At 35.9% G+C, this 16,905-nt stretch overlaps 1 protein-coding gene across 3 annotated transcripts in view; it reads right to left on the bottom strand.

Annotated features, from left to right (window-relative positions):
• The window catches only part of ERCC6L2 (ERCC excision repair 6 like 2), a 131,602-nt gene that overhangs the window by 107,130 nt on the left and 7,567 nt on the right, over nucleotides 1–16,905 (bottom strand). The window contains exons 1-2 of one of the 3 annotated variants that reach the window (XM_049634191.1): nucleotides 12,623–12,794; nucleotides 11,800–11,895 (exon numbers count right to left, since the gene is read on the bottom strand). The exons of the other annotated variants lie outside the window; for them this stretch is intronic. The gene's annotated coding sequence lies outside the window, so the exon portion shown is untranslated. Of the gene's footprint in view, nucleotides 1–11,799; nucleotides 11,896–12,622; nucleotides 12,795–16,905 lie in introns of those variants that run through there. 3 annotated transcript variants of the gene reach the window in all.

Here is a 16,905-nt window from a genome sequence, read left to right as displayed (position 1 = left end):
AGAGTCTTTTTTGGTTCTGCACAAATTTTAGGTCTGTTTTAGTTCTATGAAAAAATGCTGGTGGTATTTTGATAGGGATTGCATTACATCTGTACATTGCTTTGGGTAGTAAGGACATTCTAACAATATTTGTTCTTCCAATCCATGAGCATGGAATGTCTTTCCATTTGTTTGTGTCATCTTCAATTTCTTTCATCAATATTTTATAGTTTTTAGACTATAGGTCTTTCATCCCCTTGGTTAAGTTTATTCCTAGGTATTGTATGATTTTTGATGCAATTGTAAATGGAATAGTTTTAATTTCTCTTTCTGCTGCTTCATTTGTGGTGTATAGAAATGTGACAGGGGCACCTGGGTGACTTACTCAGTTGTGTCCGACTTCAGCTCAGGTCATGATCTCACAATTTGTGAGTTCAAGCCCTATGTCGGGCTCTGTGCTGACAGCGCAGAGCCTGGAGCCTGCTTCAAATTCTGTGTCTCCCTCTCTCTCTGCCCCTCCCCTGCTCACGCTGTGTCTCGAAAATAAATAAATATTTTTTAAAAATGTGACAGACTTCAATATATTTATTTTTGTATCCTGTGGCCTTATTGAATTCCTTTACCAGTTCTAGTAGTTTTTTTGGTGGAATCTTTAGGGTATTTTATATATAGTATCATGTCATCTGCAAATAGGGAACATTTTACCTCCTCCTTACCAACTGGATGACTTTTAGTCCCTTTTCTTACCTCATTGTTGTGGCTAGAATTTTCAGGACTATGTTAAATAAAAGTGGTAAGAGTGAACTCTTTGTCTTGTTCCTAACCTTAAGGGAAAAGCTCTGTTTTTTCCCATTGAGTATGATGCTCACTGTGGGTTTTTCATATATGGCCTTTATTATGCTGAGGTATGTTCCCTCTAGACCTACTTTGTTGAGGGTTTTTGTCATAAATGGATATTGTACTTTGTCAAATGCTTTTATGTTTTACTGCATCTATTAAAGTGATATGTTTTTTATACTTTCTCTTATTGATGTGATGTATCACATTAATCGATTTGTGAATATTGGACCACTCTTGCATCCTGGGAATAAAACCAACTTGATTGTAGTGAATGATCTTTTTAATATATTGCTGAATTTGGTTAATATTTTGTTGAGGAATTTTGCATCTATATTCATCAGAAATATTGGCCTGTAGTTCTCATTTCTGTAGAGTTTTTATCTTGTTTTGGTATCAGGATAATGCTGACCTCATGGAATGGATTTGGAAGTTTCCCTTGCTCTTCTATTTTTTGGAATAGTTTGAGAAGAATAGGTATTAACTCTTCTTTAAATGTTTGGTAGAATTCACCTATGAAGACATTTGGTCCTGGATTTTTGTTTGTTGGGAGCTTTTTGGGTTTTTTTTACTGATTCAATTCTATTGCTAGTAATAGGTCTGTTCAAATTTTTGCATCCTTCCTGATTCAGTTTTGGGAGGTTACATGTTTCTAGAAATTTATCCATTTCTTCTAGGTTGTCCAATTTGTTGGCATATAATTTTTATAATATTCTCTTACAATCCTTTGTATTTCTGTTGTGTCAATTATTTCTCCTCTTTCATTTATGATGCTGTTTATTTGAGTCCTCTTTTTTTGTTGTTGTTTTCTGTTTGCTTTTGATAAGTCCAGATAAGGTTTATCAATTTCTTTTATCTTTTAAAAAAACCAGCTTCTGGTTTCATTGATCTGCTCTATTGTGTGTGTGTGTGTCTGTGTGTGTGTGTTTTAAGTTTCTATTTTGTTTATTTCTGCTACATGAGACACGCCTTAAAAACACAAATACACAGAAAGCTTGAAGTAAAGGACTGTAAAAAAGCATACTTTGCAAACAGCAAGCATAAGAATACTGGAGTGGTTATCTTAATATCAGATAAAGTAGATTTCAAATAGCATTACCAGAAATAGACATTTCATAATAATAGCAGACTCAATTCCTGATTGAAGATACAATGATTATAAATATTTATAACCCTAGTAACATAATTTCAAAATACATGAAAATTAAATTGACAAAATTAAAGGGAGAAATAGACAAACCCACAAGCATAGATTTTAACCTCCCTCTCTCAGTAATACTAAAAACATAGAAAATCTGAACATTATCAATTACCTTGATTTGCTAATTTATAGAACACTATAACTGAAAAATGCATTTTCTCTTCAAATGTACACACTATATTCAATAAAATGGACCATTAAAAAAACCCTCAATAAAATTTTCAAAATACTGACAACTTGTAGAATGTATTCTGTAAACACTATGGAATTAGAAATCAATGATGAAATATCTTAAAAAAGAATAAATATTGGCAAATTAAACACTTGTAAATAATTCAAGGACCAAAGGAAAAAAATCACGAGAAAAATTAGAAAATAATTTGGATTATATGAAAATGAAAATATAACATCAAAATGTATGAAATATAGATAAAGCAAAGTTTGGACATAAATTTAGGGAATAAGAAGATAGGTATGAAATTAATGACCCAAGGTTCTACTTTAATAAGCTAAAAATTCAAGAGCAAAATATATCCAAAGTAAGTAATAGGAAAATAAAAGAAATAATTGCAAAAACTCATGAAAAACCAAAAAAAAAAAAAAAAAAAAAGGAAGAAAGAAAAGAAAAACAAAGAAAAAGCTTAAAGTTAGTTCCTTGAAAAGATCAACAAAATCAATAAACCTCGTTGGGCTATCAAGAATAAAACAGATGGGGCGCCTGGGTGGCTCAGTCGGTTGAGCGTCCAACTTCAGCTCAGGTCATGATCTCGTGCTTTGTGAGTTCGAGCCCCATGTCAGGCTCTGTGCTGACAGCTCAGAGCCTGGAGCCTGCTTCCAATTCTGTGTCTCCCTGTCTCTCTGCCCCTAACCCACTCACATTCTGCCTCTGTCTCTCTCAAAGATAAACAAACATTAAAAAATAAATAAATAAAACAGATAGAGGAGGAAGAGCTGAGATGGTGGAACAGCATGGAAATTTTTTTTTCCACCTCTCCTCCCCAAAATGTAGCCAAATCAACACTAAATCATCTTGCACACCTACAAACCTGATTTGAGGATTAACACAACAATCTGCACAACCTGAACCACAGAACTCAGCAGGTAGAAGTGAACTGGGGGACAGAGAAGACACAGAGGGCAGGGATCTATTTTTGCTTGCAGAGAGAGGACAAACACGGGGGGAGAGTATGGGAAAAGCAACCCCCCCCCCCCCAAAGCAACTGGAGAGAAAAAGAGTGAAAACAGCCACAGGAACTGAACAAAAAAAGGAGAAAGGAGAAAGGAGAGAGTTTAAATTCCACTAAGACTCTATAAACAGAGGGAGCGCAAAGTCTGAAACTCCGCAGCTTGATACCTGGCAGTGCTCTGGTAGGAAGGGTGAATCCCTGGGAGAGCAATCCTAGGAGTCCTTGGGCCACACAGGGAGAGGCAGTTCCCCTGCTGACAGAACATTAGGTAGAGGTGGTGCAGCCTCCCCACAGGCAAAGATCCCAGCAGACCCTGGAGAATGGCCACATTCACTGGTGTTGGAGTGAGGACGTTAAGGATGAAAACTGGTGCCACATGTGTGTTGTGATTTGCCATAATCCCTGAAACGCTGCTGCTACACGATCCAGTGAACTATTTCTGGGGTGGGTGGGCTTATGCCCAGTCAGTCTCTGGGCATGGCAATGGTCTGGTCTCACCAACATTCCTGAGGGTGGGCTAGCACCCAGCCATTACTCAGTGAGGCACTCCTCCAGAGAGTTAGAATGGGTCAAAGCTGCAGTCCTTCAGAAGTGAGGTTTGGAAAAAACAGTTCCATCTGAGATAAAACTCAGGATGGAGGTGCCACCTGGAAGCCTAATAGCTTGGTCATGGACAGTGTGGAAGCGGGACAGTGTAGAAGCAGGGAGTGGACGGAAGCCAGAGAAGAGGGGGGTGCTTGATTGCCAATTGGGGAGAGCACAGAGTTCTGATTCTAGATACTGGGTAGCTGGGTGACGCCATTTTCATCCCTCCTGTGCATGCACATAGCATACACGCCTACACGCACCACAACAATCCACCGCAGTAAGCTAAGCAGCGCCACCTAGTGGAGAATGGAGCTGTTACACTAAGTGCTGCCCAACTGAGCCAACCACACCCTTGAGGAACACAAATCTCTCTCTGCCTGCTTAGTTTATGTACTATAAAGTGCTTCACAGTTGGACTTCTAGGGGAAACCAAACGTAATTTCAATCATATTTGATTCTGTTTGCTGGTCCATCTATTCAATTGTTTTTCTTTTCTAATTGTTGAATACAGAAAGGGAAAATATTTATTTTTATTTTCCATTTTTATTAAGATTTTTCTTTAATTTTTTTCTACTATATTTCTTACTTTTTTGTAAACTTTTATATTTTACTTCCATTATCTAATTTTATTGTTTTACTGTATTCATTTTTCCAAATTTTCAAACTTTTTTCCCTTTTTTTTAATCTTTCCCTTTTTTTCTCTAATCTATCAAGTTTCCTTCAACAACCAGACCCAAACACACCTAGGATCTAGCATCCTTTATTTGATTTCCTTGTTGTTTTTAATGGTTTAATTTTTATTATTTTTTTTTACTTTATTAACTCCTTTTCTTCCTTCAAAATGATGAAATGAAGGAATTCACCCCAAAAGAAAAAACAAGAAGAAATGACAGCTAAGGACTTAATCAACAAAGATACAAGCAAGATGTCTGAGCCAGAATTTAGAATCACGACAGTAAGAATACTAGCTGGGATTGAAAATAGATTAGAATCCCTTTCTGTGGAGATAGTAAAAGCTAGCCAGGATAAAAATAAAAAATGCTACACCTCAGATGCAATCTCGAATGGATGCCACGGTACAAGGATGGATGAAGCAGAGAAGCAATTCAGCAATATAGAGAACAAACGTATGGAGAATAATGAAGCAAAAAAAAAAAAAAAAGAGGGAGACTAAGGCAAAAGAGCACAATATGAGAATTAGAGAATTCAGTGACTCATTACAAAGGAATAACATTAAAATCATAGGGGCCCCAAAACATGAAGAGAGAGAAAAAGGGGTAGTATGTTTAAGTGAGCAAATCATAATGGAACACTTTCCTAACACAGGGAAAGACACAAACATCAAAATCCAGGAAGCAAAGAGGACACCCATTAGATTCAACAAAAACAGACCATGAATAAGGCATATCATAGTCAAATTCACAAAATACTCAGGCACGGAAAGAATCATGAAAGCAGCAAGGGAAAAAAAGTCCTTAACCTACAAGGGAAGACAGATCAGGTTCGTAGCAGACCTATCCACAGAAACTTGGCAGGCCAGAAAGGAGTGGCAGGTTATATTCAATGTGCTGATCGGAAAAATATGCAGCCAAGAATTCTTTATCCAGCAAGGCTGTCATTCAAAATAGGAGGAGAGATAAAAGAGATTCCCAGACAAACAAAAATTAAAGGAGTTTGTGACCACCAAACCAGCCCTGCAAGAAATTTTAAGGGGGACTTTCTGAAGGGGGAAAAGATAGGAAAAAAAAAAGACAAAAGCAACAAAGACTAGAAAGGACCAGAGAACACCACCATAAACTCCAACTCTTCAGGCAACATAATGGCAATAAATTCATATCTTTCAGTACTCACTCTAAACATCAATGGACTAAACACTCCAATCAGAAGGCTAAGAAAAGAAGATGCATCTATATGCTGTTTACAAGAGACCCATTTTAGACCTAAACACACCTTCAGATTGAAACTAAGGGGATGGAGAACCATCTATCATGCAAATGATCGCCAAAAGAAGGTGGATTAGCCATACATATATCAGACAATCTATATTTTAAAATAAAGACTCTAACAAGGGATGAAGAAGGACATTATATCATTTTAAGGGGCCTATCCACCAAGAAGATCTAACAATTATAAATATTTATGCTCCAAATGTGGCGCGCCCAAATGTATAAATCAATTAAAGACAAACATAAAGAAACTCCTTGATAATAATACCGTAATAGTAGGAGACCTCAACATCCCACTTATAGCAATGGGCAGATCATCTGAGCAGAAAATCAACAAGGAAACAATGGCTTTGAATGACACACTGTACCAAATGGACTTAACAGATATATACAGAACATTCTTATCCTAAAGCAGGGCACATTCTTCTCGAGTGCACATGGAACATTCTCCAGAATAGATCACATACTGGGACACAAATCAGCCATCAACAAATACAAAAAGATGGAGATCATACCATGCATATTTTTAGACCACAATGCTATGAAACTTGAAATCCACCACAAGAAAAAATGTGGAAAGACAATAAATACTTGGGGCCTAAAGAATATCCTACTGAAGAATGAATGGGCTAACCCAAGAAGTTAAAGAAGAAATTACAAAGTTCATGGAAGCCAATGAAAATGCTAACATCACAGACCAAAACCTCTGGGACACAGCAATGGGTGGTCATAAGAGGGAAGTATATAGCTATCCAGGTCTTCCTAAAGAAGGAAGAAAGGTCTCAGATACACAACCTAACCTTACACCTTACATCTTAAAGAGCTGGAAAAAGAACAGCAAATAAAACCCAAAACCAGGAGAAGGCAGTAAGCAATAAAGATTAGAGCAGAAATCAATGCTATTGAAACAAAAAAAACAAAACAAAACAAAACAAAACAAAACAAAAAAAAAACCAAAAAAAAAAGTAGAACAGATCAATGAAACCAGAAGCTGGTTCTGTGAAAGAATTAACAAAATTGATAAAACCCTAGCCAATTTGATCAAAAAGAAAAAGGAAAGGACCCACATAAATAAAATCAAGAATGAAAGAGGAAAGATCAAAACCAACACAGCAGATATAAAAACAATAATTAAAGAATATTACGAGATGGGGCGCCTGGGTGGCTCAGTCTGTTAAGCGGCCAACTTCAGCTCAGGTCATGATCTCGCAGTTTGTGAGTTCAAGCCCCGCGTCAGGCTCTGTGCTGACAGCTCAGAGCCTGGAGCCTGTTTTCGATTCTGTGTCTCCCTCTCTCTCTCTGACCCTCCCCCGTTCATGCTCTGTCTCAAAACTAAATAAACGTTAAAAAAAAAAAAAAAGACTATTACAAGCAATTTTACGCCAATAAAATGGGAAATCTGGAAGAAATTGAAATTCCTAGAAACACATAAACTACCAAAACTGAAACATGAAGAAATAGAAAATTTGAACAGGCCCATAACCAGTAAGGAAATCAAATTAGTAATAAAAAATCTCCCAAAAAACAAGAGTCCAGGGCCAGATGGCTTTCCAGGGAATTCTACCAAACATTTAAAAAAGAGTTAACATCTATTCTTTCGAAGCTGTTCCAAAAAACAAATGGAAGGGAAGCTTTCAAACTCATTCTATGAACCCAGCATTACCTTGATTCCAAAACCAGACAAAGACCCCACTAGAAAGGAGAACTACAGACCAATTTCCCTGATGAACATGGATGCTAAAATCCTCAACAAGTTACTAGCCAACTGGATCCAACAATACCTTAAAAGAATTATTCACCATGACCAAGTGGGATTTAGACCTGGGATGCAGGTCTGGTTCAATATATGCAAAACAATCAATGTGATACATCACATCCATAAAAGAAAGGATAAGAGCCAACGATCCTCTCAATAGATGCAAAGAAAGCATTTGACAAAATACAGCATCCTTTCTTGATAAAAACCCTCAGGAAAGTAGAGATAGAAGGATTATACCTCAAGATCATACGAAAGACCCACTGCTAATATCATCCTTAATTGGGAAAAACTGAGAGCTTTTCCCCTAAGGTCAGGAACACAACAGGGATGTCCACTCTTGCCACTGCTATTTAACACAGTATTGGAAGACTTAGCCTCAGCAATCAGACAACACAAAGGAATAAAAGGCATCCAAATCGGCCAGGAGAAAGTCAAACTTTCACTCTTCACAGATGATACAATACTCTATATGGAAAACCCAAAAGATTCCACCAAAAAACTGCTAGAACTGATCCATGAACTCAGCAAAGTTGCAGCACATAAAAATCAATGCACAGAAATCAGTTGCATTCCTATACACCAATAATGAAGGAAAAGAAAGAGAAATCAAGGAACCTATTCCATTTACAACTGCACCAAACCCCACAAAATACCTAGGAATAAATCTAACCAAAGAGGTGAAAAATCTATACACTGAAAACTATAGAAAGCTTATGAAAGAAATTGAAGAAGACACACACACAAAAGGAAAAAATATTCCATGTTCCTGGATTGGAACAACAAACATTGTTAAAATGTCAATACTACCCAAAGCAATCTACATACTCAATGCAATCCCTATCAAAATAACAGCAGCATCTTCACAGAGCTAGAACAAACAATCCTAAAATTTGTATGGAAACAGAAAAGACCCCGAATAGCCAGAGCAATCTTGAAGAAGAAAACCAAAGCTGGAGGCATCACAATCCCAGACTTCAAGACATATTACAAAGCTGTAATCAAGACAGTATGGTACTGGCACAAGAACAGACACTCAGATCAATGGAACAGAATAGAGAACCCAGAAATGGGACTCACAAACGTATGACCAACTAATCTTTGACAAAGCAGGAAAGAATATCTAATGGAATAAATACAGACTCTTCAGCAAATTGTGCTGGGAAAAATGGACAGTGATATGTACAAAAATGAACCTGGACCACTTTGTTATACCATACACAAAAATAAACTCAAAATGGATGAAAGACCTCAATGTAAGACAGGAAGCCACCAAATTCCTGGAGGAGAAAGCAGGCAAAACCTCTTTGACTTCGGCTGCAGCAACTTCTTACTCAACATGTCTCCAGAGGCAAGAGAAACAAAAGCAAAAATGAACTATTGGGACCTCATCAAAATTAAAAGCTCTGCACAGGAAAGGAAACAATCAGCAAAACTAAAAGACAACCGAAGGAATGGGAGATGATATTTGCAAAAGATATATCAGATAAAGGGTTAGTATCCAAAATCTATAAAGAACTTACCAAACTCAATACCCAAAAAACAAATAATCTGGTGAAGAAATGGGCAGGAGATATGAATAGACACTTCTCCAAAGAAGACACCCAGATAGCCAACAGACACATGAAAAAATGCTCAATATCACTCATCATCAGGGAAATACAAATCAAAACCACAATGAGATATCACCTCACACCCGTCAGAATGGCTAACATTAACAACTCAGGCAACAACAGATGTTGGTGAGGATGTGGAGAAAGAGGATCTCTTTTGCACTGCTTGTGGGAATGCAAACTGGTGCAGCCACTCTGGAAAACAGTGTGGAGGTTCCTCAAAAATTGAAAATAGAACTACCCTATGACCCAGAAATTGCACTAATAAGTATTTATCCAAGAGATACAGGTATGCTGTTTCAAAGGGGCACATGCACCCCAATGTTTGTAGCAGCACAATCGACAATAGTCACAGTATGGAAAGGGCCCAAACATCCATCAACAGATGAATGGATAAAGAAGAGGTGGTATATATATACAATGGAGTATTACTCGGCTATCAAAAAGAATGAAATCTTGCCACTTGCAACTCTGTGGATGGAATTACTGGGTATTATGCTAAGTGAAATTAGAGAAAGACAAACATCATATGACGTCATTCACATGAGACATTTAAGATACAAAACAGATGAACATAGGGAAGGGAAGCAAAAATACTATAAAACAGGGAGGGGGACAAAACATAAGAGACTCTTAAATATGGAGAACAAACAGAGAGTTGCTGGAGGGGTTGTGGGAGGAGGAATGGGCTAAATGGGTAAGGGACATTAAGGAATCTACTCCTGAAATCACTGTTGCACTATATGCTAACTAACTTGGAGGTAAATTAAAAAATTAACTAATTAAATAAATATATATATGTTAAATTAATTAAATAAATATATATATATATATATACATATATATATATACACACACACACACATATATATTTATTGCTGGAAAAAAGAATAAAAGAGATAGAATATAAAATATTCACATAAAAAACACAGAAGTATCATTCAGATCCTACAAACACTAAAAAAGTAAAGAAGGAGTATCATGGAAAACTTTGTCAATTTGACAACTTAGATGAAATAGATAAATTCCTTGAAAAATAAATTTGCCAAAATGATATAGCGAGAAGTAGAAAATCTGAATAGCTTCATATCTATTAACGTAATTGAATTCATTATCTAAAACCTTCCCTTGAAGAAAACTCCAAGTCCAAAAGATGTCACTAGTAAATTCCTTGAAGAAAACTCCAAGTCCAAAGATGTCACTAGTAAATTCCATCAAATAAGTATAAAATAACACAAACTTTACTCAATCCTTTTTTTAAAAAGAGAAGAAAGAAACACTTACCAATTTATTTTATGAGGTCTGCATAACTTCAATACCAAAACCAGACAAACATATTATGAGAAAATTATAGACCAATATCCATAGTAAAGGCAAAAATTCTGAAAATATTAGCCAATCAAATCCAGCAACTATAAAAACCATACTTCATGATCAAATTGGGCTTATCTTAAAAATACAAAACTGGTTTAACATTAAAAAAACAATCAATATAAATCATATTGACTCATATAATATGTTAACAGAGAAAAGGAGAAAAAATGATTATCTCAACGGACGCAGAAAAAGTATTTAATAAAATTCAGTACACATTAACTACAAAAAAAAAATCTCAGCAATTAGGACTAGAAGAAAGCATCAAGCAGCTTATAAAAGATGGTATGAAAATCCTACAGCTAATGTTAATGTTAAAATACTGAATGTTTTCTAAGACAGGAATGAGATAAGGATGTCACTGATTATATTCAAATTGTCCTAGAATCCTACCTAGCCAGTGAAATAAAGCAAGAATAGAAATAAAAGACATAAAAATTAAAGAAGTAAAACTGTCTATTTGTGAATGACATATACCATTTACATAGAATATCCTAAGGTATGGTGCCTGGGTGGCTCAGTCAGTTAAGCCTCCAACTTTGGCTCAGGTCATGATGTCCTAGCTCGTGGGTTCGAACTCTGCTCAGGCTCTGTGCTGACAGCTCAGAACCTGGCACCTGCTTCAGAATCTGTGTCTCTCTCTCTCTCTGCCTCTCCTCTGCTCTCTCTCTCTCTCTCTCAAAAATAAACATTAAGAAAAAAAAAAGAAAATCCTAAGGCATCTACCAAACAACTACTAGAATAATTAAGTGATGAATTTAGCAAGGTAGCAGGATACGAGCTCAATATATAAAAATAAATTTGACTTTTATACTACCGGCAGAAAATCAGGATATTAAATTTTTAAATTCCACAAAAAACAGCATCAAAAATATACAATTACCTATGACAAAATATGTGTAAGGCCCACATATAAAACTATAAAGCCCTGGTGAGAAAAATTAAATAGCTAAATGAATGGAGCTATCATTCCATGTTAATTCTCCTCAAACTGTTCTATAAATTCAATATAATTGAACTCCACAATCCTAATAACACCCTAAAAGATATGTTCTTGGAACTTGACAAAGTGATTAAAATTTTACATCAAAATACAAAGGGGGAAAGATAGACTATGTATAGCAAGAAAGTAATTAACACAAAATTGAGTATAAGGATAGTCAAACTGAAATTGTATAGAAGAAAAAGACCAGAAAAAAACTCATACGTATATGGACAAGCAACTCAGTTTAAAAATGGGCAAAGGACTTGTATCTTAGTCACTTTGGGGCACTGTAACAAATTACCATAGACTGCATAGTTTAAAAAACACTCTTACTTCTCACAGTTCTGCAGTCAAAGTGCTGGCAGATCTGGTGTCTGGTGAGGGCCCACTTCCTGGTTTGCAGACAGCATGCAGTCTTCTTATTGTATCCTCAGATGATAGCAGAAAGGGGAAGCAAAGTTTCTCCTATCTCTTCTTACAATACCACCACTCCTCAAAGGCCCCACCTCCAATACTATCACATGGGGGATTAGAGTCTCAACACATGAATTTTGCAGGGACACAAACATTCAGTCTATATATCAACTTGAATACACATTTCCCCAGGAAGACATACAAATGACCAAAAAGCACATGAAAAGTTGTTCAACACCCTTGGTCATTATACAAATACAGATAAAAACCACAATGAGATACCACTTCACATGCATTAGGGTGGCTATAATGAAGAAAACAAAATAATAAGTACTGACAAGGATATGCAGGAATAGGAAACGTCACACATTGCTGTTGGGAATGTAGAGTGGTACAAACACTGTGGAAAATGGTATAGAAGTTCCTCAAAAAAAATAAACCTAGGAATACCATATGACCTAGTAATTCCACTACTAGGTATATACGCAAAAGAAATGAAAGCATATGTCCACACAGAATCTTGTACATGATGGTAGCCTTTTTCATAATAACCCAAAGGTAGAAATAATCCAAATGTCTGCCAAAAGATGAATAGACGAGCAAATTGTGGTATTTACATACAATAGAATATTTCTCAGCATAAAAGGAATGAAGTACTGATGCATCCTACAACTTGGATAAGCCTCAAAACATTACACTAAGTGAAAGAAACCAGGTACAAATGGTCACAATTGAATGATACCTTTTGCATGAAATATTCAAGAAAGGCAAATCCATTCGGATAAAAGGCCAATTAGTCATCGCCAGGGAAATGAAGATGATTACTTCTGGGGTGTTCTGTGCTGACGAAAAATTTTGAAACAGAGAGAGATGGAGTTGCATAATATTGTGAAGGCATTAAGTGACTTGTACACTTTAAAATGGTTGTTTATGTTATGTGAATTTCACCTCAATTAAAAAATTTTTAATTTTATTTTATATTTTTATAAGATGCATTTGTGCATTCAAGGTATAATCAGCATTATTTTAGTTCCTGAAAAAAGTTAAAACATGTAAAATGTCAAGCTAATACATATCAATGATTCATAAGCAGGAGCTATTTTTGTCAGCATCATTCCACTGAGATAAGGAGACCTGTATACAATCTTGTATACCACAATAAATAGATTTTTCGGTAAATTATGTTATCTAAAAGATTATAAAATAATGATATACAAGAATGGTCAAAACTTGTGTTGAGTTTTAAAATATGCTAATGAAATTTGCATTTCTAACACATATTATATAAAGCAGTATAATGCAGGAGTTATGGCAAAGATTTTGTAGTCTGACCAACCAGCTTTATACCAGCTATGTGACCTTGGGCAATTTTCATAATGTCTCCATAAATTTCAATTTTTTCATCAATAAAATGGGAGCAATAATGCCTAATTAACATGTATGTTTAACAGAAAATGCCTGTCATAGAGCCTAAGGGATTATTAAACATAAACTATAACACATGATTACCTAATTCAACTTAAAATTCATTAATGCATTCAATAAAAATATATTTATTACCTACTACATGCTGGGTACTAGGCTACACACTGGAAAAGTTTAGATGAAAGGCTTATTTCTATCTGCCAGCAGTTTGAAATCAGTTGATTTGGGGGTGGGGAACCATGGAAAAGGAGATGAGTTGAGGAAGTGTGACTAAGAAAACAACTGATGAGCAGAAAAAATTGATGAGCAGAAAACAGGTATTAAATTCAGCAAGAGATTGATGTGAGCAAAATGGCTGATGCAGAACTTAGGAGACAGAAAGGATATTTCACAAATGATGGAGCTTAAGCATTGGACAACATGAAAAGTTTGGTACTGACTGGAAAGGGACATGAAGAAACTCTATGATGAGGGAAATGTTCTGTATCTTATTACAGTACTGGTTATATATATGAGTTAAATATGTATAACTGTATACTTTATATCCATGCATTTTACTGTTTGTAATTAAAGACATAATGACATAATTAAAGACAAAATGACAGACACACACGCACACATACAGATATATATATTCTTTTGAATTACAGGCAAACTGGTCCTCAAAGACTATTGAAAAGGCAGACACAATACCTATTGGATACCATGTGACCATTTAAATGAGGCAATATAAAACCTAATCCATTGCTTTGCTCTTAAGTCATCTGCAAATTGTTTCATTATAAGAAAACTATATTATGGGGCGCCTGGGTGGCTCAGTCAGTTAAATGTCCGACTTCAGCTCAGATCATGATCTCACAGCTCATGAATTCAGGCCCCAGGTCAGGCTCTGTGCTGACAGCTCAGAGCCTGGAGCCTGCTTCAGATTCCATGTCTCCCTCTCTCTCTCTGCCCCTTCCTGACTCACACTCTGTCTCTCAAAAATGAATAAATGTTAAAAAAAACCTTTTTGTAAATAAGGAAACTATATTCCCAATTATAATTCATAATTCAATCTATTTATCTATCCAAAATGATACAAATCTTAATTTTAACTTGTCAAATTCCATGAATTTGAGAATTCTGTAAAATATTGGGAAATTTTAATAAAAATCTAGGATTTTGCATCCATTCTCAATTTTAAGTTCTTAGTCAAGTTAAAAACCAAAAGTGAAAACAGTAGATGATGAATTACTGATGTTGAACACATTATGGGCACAATGTATACAAGGAAACTTCTGGGGTGATAGATATGTTCATTACCTTGGCTGTGGTATTGTTATGATCATTTCTTGGGTGCATATATTTGTAAAACGTGCCAAACTACATACTGTAAATTTATCCACTTTACTGTGTATCAATTATACCTTTAAAAAGTACATAAACAACATCCAAACATAAATATACACACACCCCCAACAAGTATGCTAAAACTAATAAGCCTGACAGAACCAAATTTTGTGAGGCTATGGAGCAACCATGATGTCATAGATTGTAGGCAGGAATGCAGAATGGTACAAACACTTTGGAAAGGCTTGGCAATTTCTTACAAAACTAAGCACACATCAGTTTTTGACCAAGTAATTCCATCCATAATTATTTACTCAAGAGAAATGAATACACAAAAGATTGTTCAAGAAAGTTCTTAACATTTTTCTTCATAACAACTAAAAACCAGAAATAGCTCAGATGTCCGTCAGCCAGCGGGAGGATGGATAAACAAAGTGCAGTATCTATACAATGGAATACCACTCAGCAATAAAAAGGAACAAACTACTTATGCACTCAGTAACATGGATGGGTCTCAAAATACTATGTTAAGTAAAAGAAGCCTTACACAAGAGTGCACATGTATGATCCTATTTATATGAAAAAGCAAAACTAATCTATGACAAAAAAGCAGAACAGTGATTGCCTCTTAGGACTGTTGGGAAGACCAGCAAGAAACAGAATAACCTTTTCTGGAGTGATGATAAAGTTCTATATCTTGAAAGGGTTTATTTGGCTTATGCAGAAATACATATTGGCCAAAACTCATGGAAGGGTGGGTACACTAAGATTTGTGCATTTCATTATAAATTTTACTTCAAAATGAAAAAAAAGAATTGTAAATAAATACTGACTAGCTAATGACATGTATGCTCAAGTGTTTGGGGCTAGGATATGCTAATGTCTGCTACTTTAAAATGCAACAAAACATGGCTTGATGGATGGACAGATAAGTGATAAGCCATGTATAATGACACGTTAACAGAATCTAGGTAGTGGGTATTCATTGTACAATTCTTCTAACTCTTCTATAAGTTTGAAAAATCAGTTTGTAAGATCGTAGTGATACCATTTTTTTGCACATTTATGTATCTGTGTTTCATGGACATGTATATATGAAGTATATGCATGTGTATGTTTATGTGTGGTATATTCAACTGCTCCCTCTCAAATCAGATCCTTCCAATTCACTTAAACAATACTCAAGTTGCTCCTATTCCCAAATAATACAAAACAAACAAAAAGAAACTTCCTCAAAATCTTATCCTCCTTCAGCTACTACTAGATCACTCTTGTTCCTTTCAAAGCCACATTTCTTAGAGAGGTAAACACACTTCCTATATCTATGCCTTCACCCTATCTCATCTGGCTTGTGATTCCCCCACCTCCCAAATTCCAGAAAAATAGCTCTTGTTCAAGATACCAATACTTTCCAATGTCACTAAATCAAATGGGCATTTTAAAATCCTCATCCCTTGAAGAATGTAAAATAACAAACTGACTTTTTAAAACTTTGAAATGAGGGAAGCAAACTTTATATGGTTTATAAACCAAGCTTTTTTGAGAAGGGGGAGGGAGGAAGGAGGGAGGGAGGGAGGGAGGGAGGGAGAGAGAGGAAGGGAGAGGCAGAGAGAAAGAGAGGGAGAGAGACAGCACATGCATGTGCATGAACAGGGGAGGGGCAGAAAGAGGGGCAGACTCCTTGCTCATCACAGCGTCCAATGCAGGGTTCGATCTCACGACCATGAGATCATGACCTGAGCTGAAATCAAGACTCAGATGCTTAACCAACTGAACCACACAAGTGCCCCTGTAAACCAAGCTTTTTTAAAAATAAAAGCTCAATTTCATATTATAGCCAAGTCAGAATGTGAGAAGGGGAAAGCTTAAAGGATGATATCAGAAAAAGGGGGAAAAAATGAAGATTATACGATAGTCCAAATGGTAAATGCCAATAGGAAAATTTCATAGACCATTTTCACCTAATTCTACTGTATTTTTGAAATTCTACTAAACTTATGAACTACTGTTAACATTTCTTCAACTGGTTTACTCACTGTATCTATAGAAACTCCATCTTAAATGAATCTCCCAAATCACCTATTTATGCAGAAATTTTTTCTTAACTTTTTTCAACGCTTATTTACTTTTGAGAGACAGAGCAAAAACAGGGAAGGGGCAGAGAGAGAGAAGGAGACACAGAATCCGAAGCAGGCTCCAGACTCTAAGTTGTCAGCACAGAGGCTGACATGGGGCTCAAACCCATGAACCGTGAGATCATGACCTTAACCG

This window comes from Panthera uncia, chromosome D4 (genome assembly GCF_023721935.1).
Source record: "Panthera uncia isolate 11264 chromosome D4, Puncia_PCG_1.0, whole genome shotgun sequence".
In the NCBI taxonomy this organism is placed as follows: domain Eukaryota; kingdom Metazoa; phylum Chordata; class Mammalia; order Carnivora; family Felidae; genus Panthera; species Panthera uncia.
This window is presented reverse-complemented; position numbering and strand designations above follow the sequence as displayed.